Below are 23,685 nucleotides of genomic sequence, written 5' to 3' on the forward strand. Positions count from 1 at the left end.
CCCCTATCTTTAGCTCTAAGGATGTTCTTGAGTAGCCAATTGCCCTCATGACGTCCGTGAGAGAAATGGCACTGTCTTGAGCTCCTTCTCCTGGGTCGTCGTTATCCTAAAGTTGCAGCGTGGAGTTTGGGGGGATGCCAGCGGTAAAGAGGTCCATTTTGCTCTGTAGGGTCTGTCGTTTGCTCTTGTCCTTGCCCATTGTGTTCGTTGCGTAGGCGGGTAGAGTGTCCATTGGTGTGTCTGTGTCCGTCCTCGGGTATGTGTCACCTGTACTCCTTCTTTTTATACGGCTCACTGGTCGGAGGTGGTACTTGTTCTTCTTGCCGTTCCGGTGCGTCACCGATAATTACTTCCCTGGTTGCCTGTTGGTGTGTGGACCAATTTTCTTCGATCGCTCTCCGGAGCAGTTTATCCTCTCATTCTGAGCTCAAAACCAGTGTGTAGGGGATCAGTAGGGAGGAGTGTCTCCACTGTGGGTCAGGGCCGATGTCGGTGTTGTTGGCTTTCAAGCTCGAGAGGCACGTCCTGGCGTGTGTGTTGTCCCTGCTCTGTGAGGGTTTTGTACCCCTCCTGTCCTTTCTGTCTCTGCAGGGGTTACAGCCGGGCAACGAGGGCCTGGAGGTTCTTTTGTTGCCGGAGTCTTGTGCCTTCTGGGCTTCAAAGGGTAGTTCCGGCATTGTAAGAGGAGAGGTTGCCTGGAAGCATGGGTTTGGAGGTTCTTTCGTTCGGGAGGCCCCCCCCTGGACTGTGTTGTTTTCTGGACCGGTGCAGGGGAGTGGAGGGGGCTGGTAGCTCAACTTTGGGAGGAGGAGTTCTCTGGCTGAGTCCCGGGTGGTTTCGGCAGCCTTTGCGGGTGTTTTGCATGGTGCTGCTGCTCCTTGCGGTCCGTGCCCCTCAAGCTCTGCCACGGTCGCGGGTCCCGCTTCCGGGCCGTGCGTGTGTGTGGGCCGTTTCCTCAGGCCCCTGCAGAGATTGACAGCTAATACACCCCCGATCAGGCCTCCTGCCTAGCCTTAGGGGTCTCGAGTGTGAAGTTCGCCGGCAGCTGCCCGTGAAGATTGCTGCGCTGCGGCGCTGTGGCATTGCAGCATTTGTGTGGGCTCACAGGCCCTGTCTCCGATGCGGCTGGGGAGGAGGGCCTGGGAGCATGCACACAGCAGAGCCTCGTGGGGGCCCTTCGTATGGGAGGCACCGCACTGTGTCCCCGGAATCTGGGGCACCCAAGAAGCACCGGCAGCGAGTGGGCAGTAAGAACGCCTGCGGCTCCTGTCGCAATTCCAAGATGGCGCAGCACGCCATTGGAAGGCCGCAAGTCTGTTGGGCAGTGTCACATGGTTCCTCTCACCCAATCACCCCGTGGAAGCAGGAGTGGTGGGGAGGCTGCGGCCAAAGTGTGGGGCTCAAGAAGTGTATGGCCCAGTGTTGCCTCCAGTGTGGGCCGGGTGTTTACTGTCAATCTGTGTGCAGGCTGTTCCAGCAGGGCTCCAAAGGGGGCGTGCAGTCAGCGAGGCACCACACCTCCGGTCCAGGTCTAATTGTAGTCCCGGGGCCCTTGTCTGCAGGGTCGTGGATGCCTGGGTATGGCACACCATTTCCCAGCCCTCCGTGTGGGGTCACTCCACCGCCACGCTGCGCTGGTGCTGCCAGAGAGTCGCTTGGCGACCGGGTGGTTGCAGGGCTCCGGGGGCTCAAGGTCCATTGATGCTATGTGGCCCTGGGGTGTTGTTGGCGCTGCAGCACCCTGTCTTCTTCACAGCCTCGCTTGTGTCCACCTCCCATGCAGGTAGGGGGTAGGGGCAGGCATGTGTGCTAGCGGTTACGGAGGTGGAGTCCCTTTCCTCCCGTGGCTCCAGCTGCATCCGGCACTTGTAACAGACGTCCATTCGGGGCCATTTGGAATGTCCGTGGTGGCGTGGGTAGGTAGAGGGATTCCGAGCGAAGTAGGTCTTGTGTCCTGGGCGGCAGCCGCCGTCTCCACTGTGGGCCGCGGGGCTGGTGCGTCGTACACCCGTTCACCCGTTCTCCAGCTCCGATTTCAGTTGGGGTTGCGGGGGGTGGTGCCTGGGTGCCCTATAGCACTGGCAGTAGCGTCAACTGGGGAGCATTCACAGGGGGGATCAGGATATTATAGGATGTTTGCAGCGGCCGCCGGGAGCTGTCCTCTATTCCGTCCGCATCCGCTGCTCGCTCATCTATGCCTCACTTATTATCTGCATTACCTGTAACCACATTCTTAAGTTTGTCAAACCTGCAACCAATCTTTTAAGCTTGTTGAATCTGTAACCATATTCCTAAGATTGATGCACCCAGTTGCCTGAGGGTTAGGTGTGCCATACAAATGTAATAATAAATAAATAAGTTATTAAGCATATCCCTAATTTCATTTTCCACCCGCTCACCAACTCTCACTTTTGGAACATGTTTAGATCAGTCAGGAACCTAGTCTAACTGGCTTTACAGTTCCCAGAGTCACAGGTAGATGAATTTTGTATCCCCAAATTCACCTGGAAATTACATTAAAAAAGGGTATACAAATTAAATCAATCTGCCTTGTGGTTGCTGAGAAAAAGGCCTAAATAGTAATAGTCCTTTTAAATTAATGGTGAATCTTCATGTGGGACAAACGGCCCTTTTCTGCCTTCCGGCCATTTCTTTTCACGGGGTCTGCCGGTACCCAGAGGATTTTTTTTATCAGTCTCCTTTATGTTGGAAGCTTGCTCTTTGAAGTGGGTGCCACCATTTTCACATTTTAGTCATGCTCCAGCCAAGGGTAACTTTTCTTGAAGTCAATGCTCCCAGAGCCAGCAGGCCTGGAGAACACAGAATTTCGACACCTTTAGCAGAACATTTTATTCTGGTTGGTCATTAGATGGGAGATGTGACATCCAGGCTGGGAGTGAGAGATTGCCTTGCAAGGTTTTCCCACAGCCAGCAAAAGGGTCTGCCTGGGGCTGATATTTTCAATGAAGACAAAGCAGCTTTTCAAATGTCACTGGAGGTTTGTGGGTGAAACATAATAAACATTGCTTTCTGTCAACCCACACATCATGTTTTGTTTTCCGGACATTTTCCTGTGAGCAGTGCTATTTTTTTCACTTTTTTTTAAGCTGCTTTAATTTGCACACACCTGTGCAAGCCATTTGTTTGGCAATGTTTAAAAATACTGTTTTCCATGTGACAGGAATCTTTGATTCCTCCTTCCTTTGTAAATTAAAATGCTGCTTATCCATTGGTAATGACAGGTAGGCTCCTTTCCACATGTCTCTTTAACTTTAATTGAAAAACAAAAGGGCAGGTCGTTTCTATTTCAGTGTTTAAAATCTTGATATTCCTGGCAAAGGGACTTCTGTTTGAGGCCTTTAACTGCGCCCCACATGTGCGAGCTGAGATACCTGCAGCACTGCAAAAAATGTGCAAGTCCTTCTTATCAGAGCCTGGTCTTATACGCAACAGAGATCTTGAGTTGTGACCTCAAAATGAGCACAACCATACTTCCTTGCAGGTTTATTTTATAAGATTGGAAATCGTTATCTATTTGGAAGTGAATACTTTTTTCACTAATACCAACTGCAACACTTAACTTTCATCCTGTACACAAAAGCAGTGATACGATGATGTTCATCTTGTTTATTTAAACATTAATATTGGTCACAAGTTCTACTAACAACACCGGAATAATTGGCGTTTGACATATTTTCATTGTAGACGATTAGTTATTTTATAGAGCCCTGAAGAAGGTAATTACTTCTCGAAACACGTGTTGGCTCATGGTTCACTAGTTGAATTTAGGCTTAAAATCAAAAGGTTGTAATCATCCTATCTGAGGCAATACATTGTACACACATTTCTTTAGGTCGAAACTATTGTGTTCTAAGCATATTGGATCACACCACTAGAAATGTATGTGATTGAGCGCATTTGAAACTTAAAGCTATTTGTTTCTAAATGTAAGACGTGGAAAGTTAGGGAAGTTTCATGCGACATCAGAGTGTCTATACACAAGCTCATCAGCGCATTGATCAGTTTCCTTATTTTGCTCCATGATAAGCCATAGGGAAACCTGAATTGCATCAATAATACCATCCAATGCCAGTTAGTGTTTCATATGCATTGTATTATCACCGACCTTAGGTGCAGCCTCATGTCCTCCTGCTTCCACCCTGTGCCAAATACTGCCTAAATTCCCCACTAATGCCTACCAAGGACAGATAATGCCTTGCATGCTTTGTATAGCTAGCACATGTCCAGTTGCTAACATAATATGCCAACTGCAGCCTCAAATGGCACAGTGACACTATCTTATGCTTGTTATAGCCAAGAAACAAAGTAGAAACATTGAAGTGGAAAACCAGATGCAGCACCGTATATTTCTGATAAGAAAGCTGAAAGGCAGTCAGTGCCAGCCGACATCAGCAATCATCCAAGGAGAGAGAGAGAGAGAGAGGGAGAGAGAGAGGGAGAGAGAGAGAGAGAGAGAGAGAGAGAGAGAGAGAGAGAGAGAGAGAGAGAGAGAGAAAGAGAGAGAAGCCAGACACCCATGTGGACGTACACTGCAAACTTCTGTGATCCACAACTTGGTAAAAAAGAGAGAAGCATATTGAAGCTGTGCCCGGGACACCGGCAGGTCCACACAATGACCCGTAAGCTCCTTAGACCACCAGGGACTAATAGTGTAGAAATACCAGTCCCCACCTTGGAACTTACCAAAGGGGCACCCAAAGCCGGCTACAGAAACACAAACAGGAACACTTCCCTTTCCAAGCCACCATTGCTGTTCTGTGGCGGACATGCATCGGAAAAGTTGGTGGGGCTTAGCCAGGTACATATAACTTTTCGTTTCTTTGACCCACCCCAGGTGGGGAAGACAGGGCCAAATTGGCCAGGGAGGGAGAACAAATGGCTCAGGGGAAGTGGCATATAGGAGGGCCACAAGAAGCAGGAGGTGTGGGTTATTAGGGTGAGGTCAGAGGGGGAGGCAGAGTACCACCAAGAGACCAGCAGGAGAAAGCAAGGAGTGTTTTCAGGTGCTGTGAGGTATTGGCTAAGGAGTGTAAATGGTAATGTAGTGTGAGTGTGTGTGTGCTGTTAGGAAAGATTTCCCTTAGGTGCAATTTCCCTTACATTTGTGAACCTCCCAAACGTTTTGCTTTTGTTTAGCTTATCTAACCTGACTTTTTCCAGTGGAGCGCAACCTTCAGCTGTCCTCTTTTGGGCTTTCGCTCATTTGTTTTGGGGAAACTGACACGTCCCTCAGGCTGTCAGTACTAGAAAACTATGTTTTCCTTAGTCTCCGACTATGTTGCCATTTCTTGGAAACTTTATATCTATGTGCCACGTACCTTACAGTACCGCGCCTAGGGGTCCTTTTGTTTTATGGCCCTAGCCACCCTCTAAGGATTTTTTGGTGTTTTTACAAGTGTGCCTGGGATGAACTGGTGGCAGCAGTTTACTTTTAAAGTATTTATACCTCGTTTTTATGGACCATACCGCGTTTACCACATATGGCCCAAGACTGTGGCCAGTGCCAAAAATGGCCCTGCCACAGTTTCTTGTTCTGTCCTTTGGCCATTTTGTCTCGTTGCCTTCCCCTCGGTCGGGACTATGACTTATTTGGGCATGTAGCCTCCCACGATAACTGCATTTTCGCTTACTCATGTATGTTACGTATGCTAGTGCCCAAGAAACGGGTTGGGACTGTCTGGTTCCCATTCCACACTGCTGATGCCAGTATTTCTTGTAGCCATTAATGACTGGAAGCACCGTGGGCCACGATTGGCCCACGCCTAGCGTGCATGCAAGAGAGCAGATCTTCCATTGGCTATCTGAGATTGGATGCGCAAACCAAATCTTAGATAAGAGAAGGGACTCTGCATCCATTCCAGGCCGATCAACTGTAGCTCAAACCGAACCTTTGAAGGAGCCAAGTATCCTTAATGAAAGAGCAGACTCGAGGAACCGCCGGTGACGTGCTAGGAAAGTTTGGCACCCTGACACCGCTGTTGTCCCGTCGGACTCCTATTTCTTCATTGAACCAAGAAGGACTGCAAGGGCGCTTCACCCCTTTGGAGTATTGGGAACAACTACTCTCGGCTTTTCCTACTTACCCCCGCAAAGAGCCTCTGTTACTGGGCCATCCAGTGAACTGCCCAGCTTGAACCCAAGTTATTGCACAGGAATGCCTCTGTCCCGATTTGAGACTCAAGACATTGGGAATCGCTAACTTGTGGTCCTAAGCCCGATCCCACCAAAACCTGTTGTCCTAGCTACTCTGGGTCACGATTTCTGAGAGAGCGCCACGTCACAAGCATTTGCAGTTTTGAGAGTAGGAAATGTTAGGAAGTCCCTCTGGGAGTTTAATTCCCGAGCCCCAGCAGAGAACTAGCAATTGGCTAGAGTATGAAAAGTTAGGAAGTCCGCGAGGAAGTTTAGTTAGAAAAGGCCCATCTGCCTTTAGATCCTCATTCCTAGTACAAGACAGAAATGAGACAGTAGGTGTCAACCTCCTGTATGTACTAATGGGTGAGGGACGCCTGTGCTAGGAAGGAGGTACTCAAAAAGCCTTGAACCACCTCTGTGAATGGGAGCTATTCCTGTGAGATCTGTGACATTAAATATATAACTTTACATCAGTATAAATCCCATTATAATATAATAAACACATCCATATGTTTGTAGCCTAGTCTCTTTGGCTGCTTTTGGCTGCTTCACCGAGGATTCCTGTTCTGACGACGGGGAATATTCAAGCATCAGAATCTATGAAAGATTCAAAGCTGGAGAAACACCCATTCAAAGGGGGTAACCTCACAACAGGGTGCTGAATTCCTAAGGCCTTTGATTTTGTTGAGAATGGAGGGGGCAGGGTTATTCTAGCTAGGTAGAGACCTGCACAGCTTGAGGAAGATTCTGCCATTTTATTTCTCTCTGCCTCTCTCTCTCCTTCCTGTCCCCTCCAATTCCTGTAGCACAATGCACTTTGGGATGTGATGTCATAATGGCAATATCCACTTTGTTCACGAGCAAGGATTGAACCACTGAGGCAGGTTAGGTTTGGTGCAATCACCTGTGGACTTTCACCTTTAAAAGAAGGGGTCTCCCACCACTTCAGGAATTCACTCTGGAACAACACCTGAGAAGGATTCACTGGAGAGTTGTACTTTCTCTGTACTAGCTCTACCTGTTTACTTGTCTGACCACTATTTACTTTCTGTCTCACTTCTGTCTTCCATCCCTCAGATCTCCTCTCTTATTCTTCCTCCTAAAACATTCTTCCGATGCAATCTACGCAGTTTCAACTCCTCACTTTTCGATGGCACCTGCACTACTATCCTTCCCTCTTCAGCAAATTTCTCCTCTCTCACTGCCGGTGAAGCAGCGTCTGTTCTCTCATCCTCCCTCTCTCTTGGTCTTGACCATCTCTATCCTTTCTCTGCCTTCCAGCCCACTCGTAAACCTTCTCAACCCTGGCTTTCCCTTCATCTTCGCGCCATGCGACGTCTTCTCCATAGGCTGGAAAGACTGTGGCTGAAAACTAGATCTTCACCTAATCATTCGGCCTTTTTTTCTTATCATCCTCTCTCTATGATAACAGCCTCATCTCTGCTAAGCGGGACTACTTTTTGGACCGTCTCCACACTCAATCTACTCATCCTAGACGTCTTTTTAAAACTCTAGCACGCCTTCTTTCTCCTCCTTCTCCTGATCACTCTATTAATTCTACCTTGTCTGCACCTGACTTCACCCACTTCTTTTCCTCTAAAGTTCATTCACTCTTTCAAGACATTTTAAACTCTCCTTTCCCAATCAATGTATCTGCACCTCTTTCTACTGCATCTGCTTTCATCTCTACCTTCTCTCCAGTCTCTAACTCTGATGTGCTACTTCTGTAAGCCAAAGCTCATCCTAGTGCTACTCCAACTGACCCAATGCCATCTGCTCTCATTCCTAAGGTTTATCTCCTTCTTATTCCTTATCTTGTATCTTATTTCAATATTTGTCTCAGTACTTCTGTTTTTCCTACAGCTTTCAAACATGCTACGATTATCCCTATCCTGAAAAAGCCTATTGCTAACCCTCTTATTGTTTCGAATTTCCGTCCTATCTCCCTCTTACCTTATCTTTCTAAACTCCTAGAACGTCTTGTCTATTCTCAGATCTCATCTTTCGTCACCGATTTATCTCTTCTCCCTCGTTTTCAATCTGGCTTCCGCCCTCATCGCTGTCATGACCCTTACCCCAGGCCCCCACTGGCAAGCCACTGCCAGGTAAGGTCAGGGTTCAGGGTTCCATTAACGCCTTGGAGGCCTTGCATCCACTCCCAAGACTCTCTTGGAGTCAGTCCTTGCGCCTCTGGTGCCAGGCTCATATTCATTGTGGAGAACATGTTTGAAGGGGGACTACTTTTCGTAGGGCCTGCAGTTAACATGGAGGCATTCACATAGCTTGGTTCCTAAGAACTAAGCTATGCGGTATAGTGTTTTGGCTGTGGGCCTGGGACTACTTTACCTGGACTACTTTGCTGGGAGGCTATTTAAACCACACCCGAGCAACAGAGCACGCTTCGCGTTACTTTGCAGACTGCAACGTAACGCTCACCGTGTCCTGTGATACCCGCGAGCCTCAGAGCAACGAGCCTGCAGAGGAGACAAAAGGAACATCATTAATAGAATCTTACCTGCAATCTCCATCCTGCCATCCGCTCCTCTCCAGTGAACAGCGTCTTCTGGGCACTTCATACCTACCGGAACGAAGCGACCTGAAAAGGAAAACGAGAAAGACAACATTAGAAAAGGCATACTCCGGCATTGCTTAAGCCACGAACATCACAAGAAGCTTACCTGGGTTGTCCCCTCCCAGCCGGCATCGTTCTGGAGTTCCACACCCGCTGGAGAAGGATAGCGCGACCTGTAAGGAAGAGAGGAGACACAGGTTAGCAAAGGCAAGACAAAGCAGCGCATAGCGCATTACTTACCGCATTGCAGCGCACATCTCGTGCCATCATTTGCCGGCGGTGCACAAACCAACCAGCACACCACGCAGAATCTCCCGCACGCCTATGGAGAAAGAAAGGACATTATTAATCATCAAAGAAAGGCAGGCAAGAACAAACAGCGCTTTACAAAAACTGCTGCAATAAGAACTACCTTAAGGACACTTGAACGGGCATGCACCAGTGAAGTAACTTGGTCGCCCACTCCCACTGAAGACTACGCACCCCTGCTAAGAAAGCAGGATGGAGAGCACGCCTAATACCACAACAAGGTGAGCAGAGGATACTTTAGCTGAGTCGGCCAGTCTTGAACCCAGCCCTTCTCTGTTTTCAGGCTAGAATTCCTCTGAAGACACCATCCGGAAATCGGGGAGAAGGTTCCGGCAACCAACCAGGGCTCAGTGGTGTCCCTGTGGATACCAGGTGAGTGTAATAGTCACTCCACTGAGACTGCCCTGCTCGGTGTACTTAACTCCCTTCTCTCAGCCCGCTATTCTAAACACTTTTCTTTTCTCATTCTGCTTGACTTTTCTGCTGCTTTTGACACTGTGGATCATTACCTGCTCTTGGACTCTCTTTCCTCTTTTGGTCTCAGAGGTTCTATTCTTTCTTGGTTCTCTTCCTATCTTTCTAATCAAACTTTCTCTGTCTCCTGGGCTGGCCAGACCTCTCTACCCTTCCCTCTTGAGCACAGTCTTCCCCAAGGTTCAGTCTTGGGTCCCTTCCCCTTTTCTCTCTATACTTCTGAACTCTCAGCTATAATCTCATCCTTTGATCTCTCTCTCTCATCACTTATATGCTGACAACATACAGCTCTTCCTATCTTTATCGTCTTTCACTCCTGAAATCCACCACACCCTTACAGCCTGTCTCTCCGGAATCAAGTCCTGGATGGCTTCCCACTTACTCACTTTAAACTCAGGGAAGACTGAGTGTGGTATTATTCCCTGCCAACACTCTTCCTCCTCACCCACCTCTTCCTTTCATATCTTTCTCGCCCGCTAGTCTTACTATTTCTCCCACAGCTCAGAATCGAGGCCTTTATCTTGACTCTAATCTTTCTGTTGTTCATCATATCTCTCTTACCTGTCGTTCCTGTCGATTTCATTTTTACAATATCCGTAGAATCCGTCTTTTTCTCACATTTCAAGCCACCAAACCTCTTATCTTTTCTTTAATTTTCTCACAACTTTTTTACTACTCCAACACTCTCTTGGGTCTCCCATGTTCTCGTCTTGCACCTTTTAAATCAATCTATAGCTCTTCTGTTCACCTACTCTGTCTCCTCTCGTATCATGATTCTATTTCTTCATCACTTGCCTCACTTGGCCGGCTACCTTTTCATTCTCAACTTAAATTCCATTTCCTCGGCTTAGTCTTCAAATCACTTTACCAGCTTGCACCTGACTATCTTGCTTCACTTATATCATTCTACAGTACATCTCGTCCTCTATGTTCTTGCTGTCTTTTCAGATTGAATGTTCCACGTCCAGCATGTGCTCAGTCCCACTTTCGGTCTTTCCAGTTTCTCGCTCCACTACATTGGAATGCCCTGCCAGTGGCTATTTGTTCTATCACTGATTATTCCACTTTCTGTTCTTCATTGAATTCTCAACTACTACATTGGGCATCATTCTGAGTAGGGCGCAAAGGGATGCCGGGCACCGTTAAGGACATCGGTGCCGGTAATCCCTTTGCACCCTATTCCGAGGTCCCTTTGCGGGTCCCGCTATGGGCTCCTGGTTTTACCAGGCGGCCTTAACGGGAGCCGCAAAGGGACCAGCGAGCAAATAACGGTACCGCAAATTGCGGTACCGTTATTAGCTCCCTCCCGATTCCCATTTAGCCCTATGGGGGCTCAAATGGGAATGGGAATTGCCTTTTTCAATGGGGACTTACCGGTCCCACAAAGGTCGGAATAGACCAGTGAGTCCCCATTGAACCAGGACGGACTCGGTACCGTTATTGGAGGCAGTCATGGCGGAATGAGGCCCATTGTCCTTGATTGGCTGCTACCAGTATTAATGTTCTGATGTCTATTTACCATTACTGTTGTACCATACTCTGTTTTTAAACTGTACAGCGCTTTGGGTTAAAGTGCTATATAAAAAACAATTAAATACAAAGTATAAATACTTTCCAATGCACTCAACCACGCAGGTGAAGAAGGAGCAGTCCAAGGCAGAGGAGAGCTCTGCCCCTATTCACTCCCAGAGCACATTGGGGATGACACTTGCTGTGGACAAGAGAGCATACCCTGGAAGGACTCACCCTGCCCTTGCACCCCTGAATTGGGTCTCATAGCATCTGTAGGACCAGATCCGCTAAGGCTTCATGTTCTGCTGCTTCAATGTCAATTAAAATGACTTTGAGCTGCATCGATGCTGAAGGATCCCACCAGTGCCAACTTCTGGCGCTCCTTTAAACAATTGCTTGCACGTTGAGCTGCTCGACGCTGCATCGTGCCCTCGCCGAGTCCGTCACCTGCTAGGCTCGAATCGACCGCATGATACGGGGCCCAACTCAAACCACTGGAGAGTCACTTGCTGACTCGAACTAGGGGTTACACCATGACTTGACATGGTCCACCCCTCGAAATTGCTGCTTTTCCAAACCGCAACTTGGTGCCACAGGACCAACATTTCAAGCACCGTCGCCCACCAACTTGAACGGGTGAAATGTCAAGCATCGACCCTTCCCGGTGGATACAACCCGGCTCGGCTGAACCTCAAAGAGATCCTCGGCCCTGACCTGCATCACTGAAAGCAACCTTCGACCACGCAGAGCTACCACATTGGAACCTACTCCATGCCTGCTTGCGGTTTGGACCCACACAATCCACCATGCCTGAACTGAGCTTGATCCGGTCACATCACTGCTCGAATCTGGGTTCAACGCTGTCAACCCGCCAGGGACCCAAAATGAGGTATTGTCGACCAATTACTGCCTGGTTGATGCATTTGGGCCCTAGAGACTGGTTATGTCACTTTTGCACCTTTTTTCGCTCAAAGAATATCCTTTTGTTGTGCTGAATAATTTGCCTATTGCCCCGGTATTCATAATCGGAGTGCTACATTATTCTGTCTTTTTAATTTATTATAATTATAAATGTTCATTTATAATGCGCTTAATACCAATGAGTGGTTTCTAAGCCCAGGATCAGGTTTCGAACCTGTGTTGCGCAGCATTGTCTTGCTTTCTAGACAAATGCGTTGCCCCTGAGCTATCCTTCTACCCCATTTAAATTTGAATTTGAGGCATTTATAAACACGCACAAGGACGAACTTAATCTGCAGATGGTATGATGATGCAAAAATGTATGGGCAACAGGCAATAAAGTGGGCCATCTATTGAAATGGGAACATTAACAACCCACACAGAGAGCCGCTATCGGCCCTTTATTTAAAGAGATACGTTTTTAGGGGTCTTTGAAACTAATGGATGGATTCCAAGGCTCTACTTTCTCAGGGGATGCTATTCCACAAATGCAGACCATAGACAGCAAACCTTCTGTCCCCCCCTTGTGACACAGCAGGATCGAGGAATTTTCAGCAACAGTTGGCCCCCGGAACTTAATGTCCTAGTCAGTTGATATCGACTGCGTTTCTCTCCCAAATAAGATGTGGCAGAGCCCTTCAGGCTCTTAAAGATCAAACATGCAACCTTTAAATTAATTCTGCTTCCCACTGTCAGGCAGTGAAGGGTCTAGCAAGCTGCCGAAACATGGGCAGATCTGCTCAATCGACAGACCAATCTTACAGAAGCGTTCTGTGCCCTTCGCAATATCTCACGCTGCCTAGTAGGAATTCCAGCGAGAAGGCTGTTGCAGTAGTCCAAATGCAATTTCACGAAAGAGCCCACTGCAACAGCATGATCATCGTCTGGAATAAACGGCAGAATTTGTCGTAACATGCGCAGAGAATAGAACACTGCCTGTTCTATTCTCAAAAGCAGCAAAAGTCAGGTCAGAACCTTGGCGCTGACCTGACTTTTGCTGCTGAGATTGTCTTGCCAAATACACCCAAGACTTTTTATCTAGGGAGCTAATTTTTATTCCACCCGCAAAAAACAAGGGTTTCCAGGACACTTCCCTGCAGCGAGAAGATGTTTCGGTCCAAACAGCGCAACATTGGTCTTAGCTCGATTAAGTTGCAACTGATTCTCCGATTTTGCATCTTCTCTGTTCTTTCCACAGGGTTGGGCTTTGTACAGTGTTTTCCAGATAGTTCTATTGCAGATGGTGTGTTTGCATAAAAATATACATATGTTTTCGTAGAACCTTGATTGGCCATTCCCTTTATGTTGGACTGTACTACTGTGTTGTTTGGATCACTACTGGATCACATTCACAACCCCCTTGAGAGTATAGCCTTCCCTCGGCCCACATTACCACAAACGCCAACAGCAGTATATATCTTAACTGTACCCGGTTTTCCTTTTTTTATTTTTTGGGCATTTATAATGCACCTATACAGCAAATGGTGTTTCGAGGTGCAACAAGACAAAAGGGGGGGAAGGACATGTATGAAGAAAAACCAAAAACGGCCCTGCTAGGCTTTGTGTCTTTCAGATCGTGTAAGTGCAGTAACAAGAAATGCGGGTGAGAGGGGCGGAGGGGAAGTGTCAGTCAGAACGGAATGCCCTAGTGCTAAAGACGGAAAGGAAGTGCAGGTCGGATTGGCGAGCGCGCAAATGCAAGGGGTGAAGAAAGGGGAGAAGGACCCATGGGTTAGGCGAGTGCTAAGGGGATGCCAGGTGGACAAGTGCCAGGGGACTGTAGAGAGTGCAGGGGGAAGAAGGTCTACGTGCTAGTTCAAGGTATGGGGCAAGATAGGCCCTGTATGAATCAGAAAGAACCAGGCAGCTAGCCAAAAAGAGGCAGATGATTGTGTTCACTTTCGGTCTAAAGATGTGTGAGGGCTGAGTGGGCATTTTCTCCTCTTCTCATCCTTGTACTCCTGCATTTTGTTTTTGTATTTTCATTTAATTTCTATAGCGCTTAACGCTGACGCGCTTCACAAAACATAATCAACAGTAAAATAGGAAGAGAAACCAAAAAAAAATCAAATAGAAAGAAAGTAAGCTTTTAGCCGATTTTTGAAGTGGGGAAAGGATGAGATGTAGCGCAAAGAAAGGGGAAGGGCATTCCAATGCTTCCATAAAAGCAAAGAGAAGGAACAGACCATGGAAGGGGCACAGGGAGGGTGTGGAACTGTTAATAGAAAGAGGGATTGTGAACGGAGGGAGATTGGAGGGGGACAATAGAAGGAAATAAGAGAAGAAAGATAAGGAGGAGCTGGGCCGTGGGGCAGTTAAAGATGATATTGAATTGAATTGATATTTTATTTATATCGTGCTCATACACGAGTGTTTCAGAGCGCAGCAAGGGAAGGAAATAAGGGAGAACAAAAACAACGATCTTACTAGGCCCAGTGACATTGACAACGCGCAAGTGCATGGGAGAGGGAAAAGGGGAAAGTGCATGGGAGAGGGAAAAGAGGAATAGCGCATTGAAGGGGGAGAAGTGGAAAAGTGAAGAGCAAAGGAAAACAGATAAATAATAAATAAATAAATAAATAATATCAAGCAACAAACAGTGGAGTACCGCCAGTAGGTGGCAAGTGCTAGGTTTAAGGCAACAGACAGGTTGAGTCGGATAAGTGCAGAAAGAAAAAAAGTGTGGGGGGACTGTATGGTTACAGATACAGGCCCCAGTGCAAGGGATTGCCAGGAGGAAGTGTGGGAGGCTGGCAGGGTGAACAGGTAACTGGGCACGGAAATCAGAAGGCAGGACCCGGTGCACAGTGCCAAGAGAGAGCAGATCAGCAGGGGAGATTTGGGGCGAAGGCATAAGCAAAGAGGAAGGCCTTGAGCTGCTTCTGGAACCAGAGATGGTTTTTCTCAAGTTTCAGAGTGTCAGGGAGGGTGTTCCAGAGGGAGGCCCCAGCCGAAGACAAAGATCTACCCTCAGCATGTTTCTTTGAAAAACGACTGACCCTGAGGGAATTAGAAGTAGAGGAGTGAAGAGCTTGAGAGGAAAGGTATTTACGAAGGGACAGCTGAAGTTATATTGGACCCAGGCCCCAGAAAGCCTTATGGACAATGCAAAGGATTTTTTATTTAATCCTTGCAGGCATTGGTAGCCAGGGAAGAGATTTCAGAGCTGCAGAGATATGATCCCAGGGCTTGAGGCCAAAGACAAGTCTTGCAGTCCAGTTCTGGCTAAGGTGCAAAGCGCGGAGAGTAGAAGCAAGTAGATTTAGAAAGAGGCTGTTGCAATAGTCCAACCTAGAGAGAACCAGGGCTCGAAAGACAATGAGCTTCTGGGGGAAGCAGAGGAAAGACAGAATTCTGCTGAGGAGGTGCAGTAGGAAGTTTCACTTTTTAGAGATATCTGAGATGTGGGCAGAGAAGGGAAATGTGGAGGCAAAGATGACTCTGAGGTTCTTAGCCTTGCAAGTAGGGGTAAGAGGAGGGCCAAGGGAAGCCAGCCAGAGAGTGAGAGGAAAGGAGGGTGAAGGTGGGCCGATGAGGAGGATCTCCGTCTTGCTTGCTTTCAGGCAGAGATTGTTGGCGGCACACCAATCCTGAATGGCAGATAGGCAATCAGAGATGAGAGAAGGAGAGGTGGTGGCTGAGGGAAGCCTGAAAATGAGTTGAGTGCCATCAGCATAGTTCTGAAAATGGGAGCAGAAAATGGCGATGCGATGAGCAAGAGTTGCCAGGTATTGGTTGAAAAGCAGGGTGAGAGGTTAGTCCCCTGGGGAACACCACAGGTAGAGAGGGAGATAGATGAAAGGAAGGACCCAAGTTGGACCTGGGAGGGTCGATCAGAGAGGAAGGAGGTCAGCCAAGCCAGAGCCTGATCAGTGATACCCAGGTTGTCACAGAGACGGGTGAGCAGGATGGTATGGTTGACCGTGTCGAAGGCAGAAGAGAGATCAAGTAGGATGAGGACAGAGGGGATGTTAGAATCAAGGTTGGAGAGCCAATCTTCACGGATGTTCAAGAGAGCAGTTTCGGTGCTTCTGGCAGCTCTAAAGCCAGATTGATGGATGTGGAGACAGCTGACAGACTCATAGTGAAGGTTAAGCTGAGAGATTGCCAACTTTTCTACGGGTTTGCCCAGAAAGGGAGTGATGGAGATTGGGCGATAGTAAGCCGGGCAAGAAGGGTCGGTTGTGGGTTTTTTGAGAAGAGGGTGCACAAGAGAGTGCTGCAGGGGAGAAGGGAAAGCTTCTGAGGCAAAGAAGAGATTGCAGAAATCAGCCAGGGCAGGAGCGAGGGTATCAATATGGTCCTTGATGGTTTTGGAAGAGCAAGGAAAAGCCTTTTTTGACGAGGCTTTCATAGATCGGACTTGTCCATAGACCTTGTCAGGGGAGAAAGGAGGAAAAGACGAGAAGGAAGACGGGTGGTGGCTGTAGGAGCACCAGAGTTCACAGAAGGAGGGAGGAGGAGAGGGGGATGGGATGAGAGGGTGGGTAGGATATCCTGGGTTTTAGAAATGAAGTGGGAGATAAGGGCCGTGCAAAGGGCCTGGGAAGCGACAGGGGAGGTAGAGACTGCAGTGGGGTTGGGCAGTTCCTTGCAGATTTTAAAGAGTTTGGCCGAGTTGTTAGATGCCACAAAGACACCAGAGACACAGGCTTGGATGTGGGCTCTCTTCCTAGTGTGGACAGAGAGTCGGTATTGCCTTTGGAGCAGGCGACAGGCCAGTTTGTCAGAGGATGAACAAGAGGCCCTCCATTTCTTCTCAGCCTCCCTACACTTACGTTTAAGTGTAGCAAGGTCAGAGTCATGCCAGGAATTGCATTTGGCTTTGGGCTTCAAACGGATCCTCATGACAGGGGCAAGAGCATCAAGTGCATCTGAGATAGAGGAGTAGAGCATAGACAGGGCTGTGTCTGGATGTGAGTCAGCCAGAGGTGGAGGGGGGTAGAGAAGGTGGCGGCGAAAGCTCCAAATGACACACGCTTCATGGGATGGATGTCCGAGAAGGTAGGTGGCAGTGTTGTGATAGGCTTGGTGAGGAGTTGAGTCGTTGAGGCCAGAAGGGAGGAGGAGAGGTCTGCCCACTCAGAGAGAAATGAGGTGATCTGACCAGGGGGTGGGTAGAGAGTAGCAACAGTAAGAGAGTGGCTAGGAGAGAGAGAGAGCCTGCAGACAAGGCATTCGTGATACACAGGAAATGAAAAAGCAGACAAGATCCAAAAGATAGCCATTGAAGAGAGTGTAGAGCAGAAGATAGGGGACAGCACGCATAGATGCACAGACAGAAGAGTGATGGACAGAGTGACGAGGATCAAGATGAAATGATGGAAGACCTAAAAGAAGAGAAGAACAGTAGAAGAATTTGGAGAAGACAAGAGAAGAGATGAAAGGTTTGGAGGCAGGAAAGGTGAGGAACCAAACCTTCTGAATGTTATACAATTGGTAGCGGCATGAGTGTGAAATACTGGAAATATGAGTAGAGAAAGAAAGTGAAGAATCAAAGACAATGGGCTTCATTACGAGTATGGAGGTAGCCATGCCGCTTTTAGCAACATGGCTACCCCCATACCGGGTACCCGGTCCGGGCTCCAGGAATATGGAATTACCGGGCCATGTCGACTTTGGCGGGCCCAGTAATTCCCATTCTCGGGACTCGGACCCGGTACACCCCCATTCCCATTGAACCCCAATAGGGCTCAATGGGAATGGGGAGGATGCTAACAACGGCCCTGTTAATGACGGGCCCGTTGCTAGCATCCTGGTCTGCTAGCGGGTCCCGCTGAGGACGCCTGGTCTGACCAGGTGTTCCAGAGCGGGGCCCGCTGCAGACCTCGTAATAGGGCGGCCCAGAATGAACAGTGCCGGTCCCTTACCAGCACCGTTCATTCCGCAGCCGCCTAACGTGTAATGAGGCCCAATTTCCAGATTACATGAAGTGGAGCAAATGGACAAAGTGGAAGGAGGAAAAGAGATAGAGATGATAGAGGAGACGGGATAGGATTATCAAGAAAGACAAGAACCTCTGTTTAAGAGGGGTTGAGGTGCAGATAAGGAGAAGACATCCATGCTTGTATTGTGAGTAGACTGGCAGATAAATAAGAATGATTAGAATCAGTAAAGGAGGAGAAGGACAGAAAGATTTCAGAATCATCAGTGGATCGGTGGTGACATGCTCCCCACTGCACTCTCATCGTCTCACTCACGGTTGTCATCAGCTTCCCGCTATGGTCTAATTCCGCCTGGTTCTGGGCATAGGATTCGTCCACCTTCTGGGTCCTGGAAAGAGGCTTGGCAGTTGCCATGGTCACGCTGGGCTTCCTGCAGACCTGGATTGACAGCTTCACGATCCGCAGTCATAGGCTTTCACATGACTCCGAAGCTGGCATTGCAGCGTCAGCGTCGTATCCAAGGAACGCCATAGTCAAGGACTGCATAAAACCGGAAGCGAAGGCTGATGCGGCACTTCTGATTATCGTTTGTGTGACTCCTGAAGCTTTTGCCCGAAGTTCCCTGTTACGCCGTGAGGCTGCCTTGTTATTTGGTACCCTGTTACCAACCCTGTTTTCTGAACTCTGGACTCTACTCTCGGTTCCGTTATGATATGATATGGCATTTGTAACGCGCCTATACACAAGTGTCTGCACAATTGTTTACCCTTCTTGGTTATGACCCCAGCTCACCAATTGGACTTCTCTTCTGACGCTTGATTTTGCATCTGACGCCGCCCGCTCTGTGACAACCCTGCCCCATATTTTTAACTGTTCTTCTGCTGAATGATTCTGGTTCTGACACCACTCTTTTTGTGACGAACGCAGATCGCCTAATGGAATTGCATTTTCTGTCGTTACCTTGCCCGCCTGTGTATGATCTGGTCTGTCCCTGTATACCTCACCTCTGCTGGATTCTTCACCCTGTCCTATCCCTTAGGACTGCGGCCATCTAACCCATTCTTCCCTTCTCCAGCCTCTTACCGACTTACCTTCTCCCTCCTGGTAGTTCCTCCCCAACTTCTCCCGTCACGCTTCATCCGGCACTAGGACTGTGGATGCTATGCTGAATATACAGTGCTGCAACCCACTCTAGTGCGTCCCTCGTGCCACCCGGTCCTAACTCCTGTACTAACTTACCTTCCCTGGTTGTTACTACTCCTTGCTCCTCCAGCAGCTCCTTCTCCTGGGATACAGACCTCTGGGACAACTTAGACACTGCAACACAGTAGGACCTATCCCTGGCCTTCGCTGTATTTCTAGTTAGCGTCTGTAGTAGACTTCCAGGACTAACCTCTAATCAAGGGGTGGGTGTCTCCTTTTCTTCTTCCAGTGGCCAACCCCAAGACAGGGATCGGCCTAGGTGCTTCTCTGAGGATTACAGGCTCCTTGATCAAGTTAGTGATCTGTTACTCATTGGTGCGCCTTGCCTGTTTTTGGAACACTTTCCTGATTGAGGTTTGTCTTGTTGTTCCAGCCTGGTGTCCCTGTCGGGTGTTAGACACTCTCGCCTTTTCAAGTGATTTGCTCATCTGACCCTTTTATATCATAGGGCAGTAGGGTGTATCACTGGGCAGGTCTCCCTCTTGGTGAGGGGATTGGGCCTAGATTCCATCCAAGGCAAAATCCCTGTTGCCGAGTCCCAGAGGGTCCTCCTAGGTGAGTACCCAGAATAGTTTCACTCACCTGTGTTTAAGCTAAATCCTGAAAGGTGGTAGGAAAACCCAAATAAAGAGATAAGTGTAGAGGGAGAAGGGAAGGGTACCAAGGACAGAGGCTTGGGGGACACCATGAGACAAAGGCAGATTAGAAGAGGAGGCCCCAGCCCAAGAAACTGAGAAGGTGCGACCAGAAAGATAAGAGTGAAACCAGTTAAGAACAGAACATTTAAAACCAAGGCTGGCAATAGATGGGAGGATAGCTCGGGAGGATAGCTCAGGAGCAACGTGCTTGCCTCACAGGTTCGATCCCCGGCATGCATGCGCTTAGAAACCTCTGGGTATTAAGCGAGTTATAAATAACCAATCCTATCATATCATAACATGAAAGAAGAATAGGATGGTCAACAGTGTGGAAAGCAGCTGACAAGTCTAAGAGAACAAGCAGAGAGGAGAGTTTAGAATAGCATGAGGTGAGGAGCGAATAGGTAACCATCAGAAGAGCAGATTCAGTGTAGTGACGGGGCCTGAATCCAGACTGAAAAGTAGGTAGAAGTGGAGGATGCGGATTAACAAAAGAAGAGACTTGTGAATGCACAATGCGCTCGAGGAGTTTAGAGAGGAAAGGTAGATAGTTAGAGGGTAAGGAGTGATCAAGTGAAGCTGTTTTTAGAATGGGAGAATAGAGGCATGTTTGGAAGAATATGGAACAGTAGCAGAGGAAAGAGAGCAATTGAAGGGAGCAGTGAGATAAGGAGGAAGAGAGGAGCAGACAGGCAGATTAACAGGAGAAGAGGATCATCCGGACAGGAAGAGGGGTGAGCCTTTACAAGAGCAGAGAAAACAACCAGATCAGCGAGTAGATAGAAAGAGGACATCACCAAGGGCGGTGAAATGACATGAGAAGGTGAAGGAGGAGCTGGCGTAGAGGAAGGGGGGATAGAAGAAGAGAAATATTCCAAGAGAAGTCATTAGCAAAATCCAAAGCAGAGCATGAAGCAGAAGCAGAGTCAGACAAGGGAGGAGAAAGACTAACATCTGGCGGGGATGAGAAGCAAGTGAGGATGAAGGGAATTGAAATATTGTTGCCTAGCAGAGAGGAGCATGGAATTGTAGGTGGAGTGAAGAGATGAGAGGAGAGTTAAGTCTGCCCCGGACTTGTGCAGAGCAAAATCCAATTCGTCACACCTGGGTAACTACACCCATTGGTTCATGGTAGGCCTTTCTGTCTTAGTCACCTCACATACCTAAAGGATCCAAGTGATTGGCTATAGAATAGTCTGAATAGGCTGAGTGACCATATTTAGTTTCCCAGCTTCAATTGCAACAACGTTGTCATGCCAACCACGCTGCTTCACTACCATATTGGGGAATTCTGGCTGGGCTATCCATGCAATGGTGTATATGATTCCACAGTGCATAAATAGGAGGGGGCACTGTGGGACCCTCACATCCAGCAGTTGTTCCTGATATTTGTTTCTGAACTCAAGGCTATGCACTTTAGGACAGAGCATAGAAACATTTATAAAGCCCACATAAAACTCTGAAGAGATCTTATTTCACTGAATCACAGCGCGCTAACTCTAGACCAGGGGTCTGTAACCTTTGGCTCTCCAGATGTGTTGAACTACATCTCCAATTAGCCATAGCCATCCTATTCAATGGTGAGGGGTCAGGGGAGTTGTAGTCCGAAACATCTGGAGAGCCATAGGTTGTGGACCCCTGCTCTAGACAATCTGCATAATTGTATAATCGTAGGTTGCGACATTCTTGACTCAAGGGTAAAGACCAATCACCATATGGTTTCTGCTCTCCACCCGTGGAATGGGTATGTGTGCCCTAGTATAGGAAATTATATATTTCAATAATCCATACTTCTGGCTATGCTAGACCTCTCAGTTCAGATACAAGGGCTCTTCACCTGACGGCGACAGCTCCACCTATGCCTCTCATGGCACTATACTCATTAGTGAACCCCCCTTCACTAGAAGGCCATGGGAGTATGTCACTTCGAGGGTCGTGCTCGTCCTCTCTTGCCTCCTCCCGTATCCCCATTATGCTCCATGCCTTCACTCTTACACGGCCAACCCTTCGCTCTGTCACTTCTGGCAGTCAGCTTGGCAGTCCCAGATTCACTCCCTGGGGTGTGCCAGGGGTCGCATAAATACATGACTTGGCAATCAAGCCTCTGCGCTTCATGGGCAGGCCTGAGCACATCTGGAGTCCATCAGACAACCACATTATGAGCAATTCTAGTATCTCCTTCCAATCACTAGAAAGGTCCATCCCTGGAAGATGTTCCTCACCACGAGTGGTTCTAGTTCCCCTCTTTCTGATCAGTGCAGCTCTACTGCTACAATCATCTACTCTCTCAACCCTCCCTCCAGATGTTAGTCTGAATGTTTCCTATCCTTACTCTTGCTTCTGCCTCACTTACCTTCGCCCTTTTACATTCCCTCACAGACCAAGACCCGCTTACCTAGGGAGAAGGCAACGTGTGCTACGGTGGTGAGTGGCGCACTGTTAATACTATGTAACATAGTATAACATTACGCTCCTTAACATAACATAACATGGCATTCCAAGTAAGGCATAGCCCATATGTGCAGGTGCTGAAATATGCATACACCTCGGATGTTCATGAATGAACATCTTGGATTCACAACAGTGCATTCATATCTATTTTGTTGAACACATTTTGTTGAACACGTTTTCATGTATTTATCGGTGCATTCCTATGCATTTTGTTGAACACGTTTTCATGTATTTATCAGTGCATTCATATGCAGTTTGTTGAATACATTTTCATGCATTTATTAGTGCATTCATATGCATTGTGTTTATCAGTGTATTCATATGCATTTTGTTGAACACCTTTTCATGTATTTATCAGTGCATTCATATGCAGTTTGTTGAATACATTTTCATGCATTTATCAGTGCATTCATATGCATTGTGTTTATCAGTGCCTTCATATGCATTTTGTTGAACACATTTTCATGTATTTATCAGTGCATTCATATGCAGTTTGTTGAATACATTTTCATGCATTTATCAGTGCATTCATATGCATTGTATTTATCAGTGCATTCATATGCATTTTGTTGAACACGTTTTCATGTATTTATCAGTGCATTCATATGCAGTTTGTTGAATACATTTTCATGCATTTATCAGTGCATTCATATGCATTGTATTCATCAGTGCATTCATATGCATTTTGTTGAACACGTTTTCATGTATTTATCTATTTATCGGTGCATTCATATGCATTTTGTTGAACACGTTTTCATGCATTTATCAGTGCATTCATATGCATTTTATTTATCAGTGCATTCATATGCATTTTGTTGAACACGTTTTCATGTATTTATCAGTGCATTCATATGAAGTTTGTTGAATACATTTTCATGCATTTATCAGTGCATTCATATGCATTGTATTTATCAGTGCATTCATATGCATTTTGTTGAACACGTTTTCATGTATTTATCAGTGCATTCATATGAAGTTTGTTGAATACATTTTCATGCATTTATCAGTACATTCATATGCATTGTATTTTTCAGTGCATTCATATGCATTTTGTTGAACACATTTTCATGTATTTATCGGTGCATTCGTATGCATTTTGTTGAACACGTTTTCATGTATTTATCTATTTATCGGTGCATTCATATGCATTTTGTTGAACACGTTTTCATGCATTTATCAGTGCATTCATATGCATTGTATTTTTCAGTGCATTCATATGCATTTTGTTGAACACATTTTCATGTATTTATCGGTGCATTCGTATGCATTTTGTTGAACACGTTTTCATGTATTTATCTATTTATCGGTGCATTCATATGCATTTTGTTGAACACGTTTTCATGCATTTATCAGTGCATTCATATGCATTTTATTTATCAGTGCATTCATATGCATTTTGTTGAACACGTTTTCATGTATTTATCAGTGCATTCATATGAAGTTTGTTGAATACATTTTCATGCATTTATCAGTGCATTCATATGCATTGTATTTATCAGTGCATTCATATGCATTTTGTTGAACA

The sequence above is a fragment of the Ambystoma mexicanum genome, chromosome 12 (genome assembly GCF_040938575.1).
Source record: "Ambystoma mexicanum isolate Mex_15411 chromosome 12, UKY_AmexF1_1, whole genome shotgun sequence".
Lineage (NCBI taxonomy): Eukaryota > Metazoa > Chordata > Amphibia > Caudata > Ambystomatidae > Ambystoma > Ambystoma mexicanum.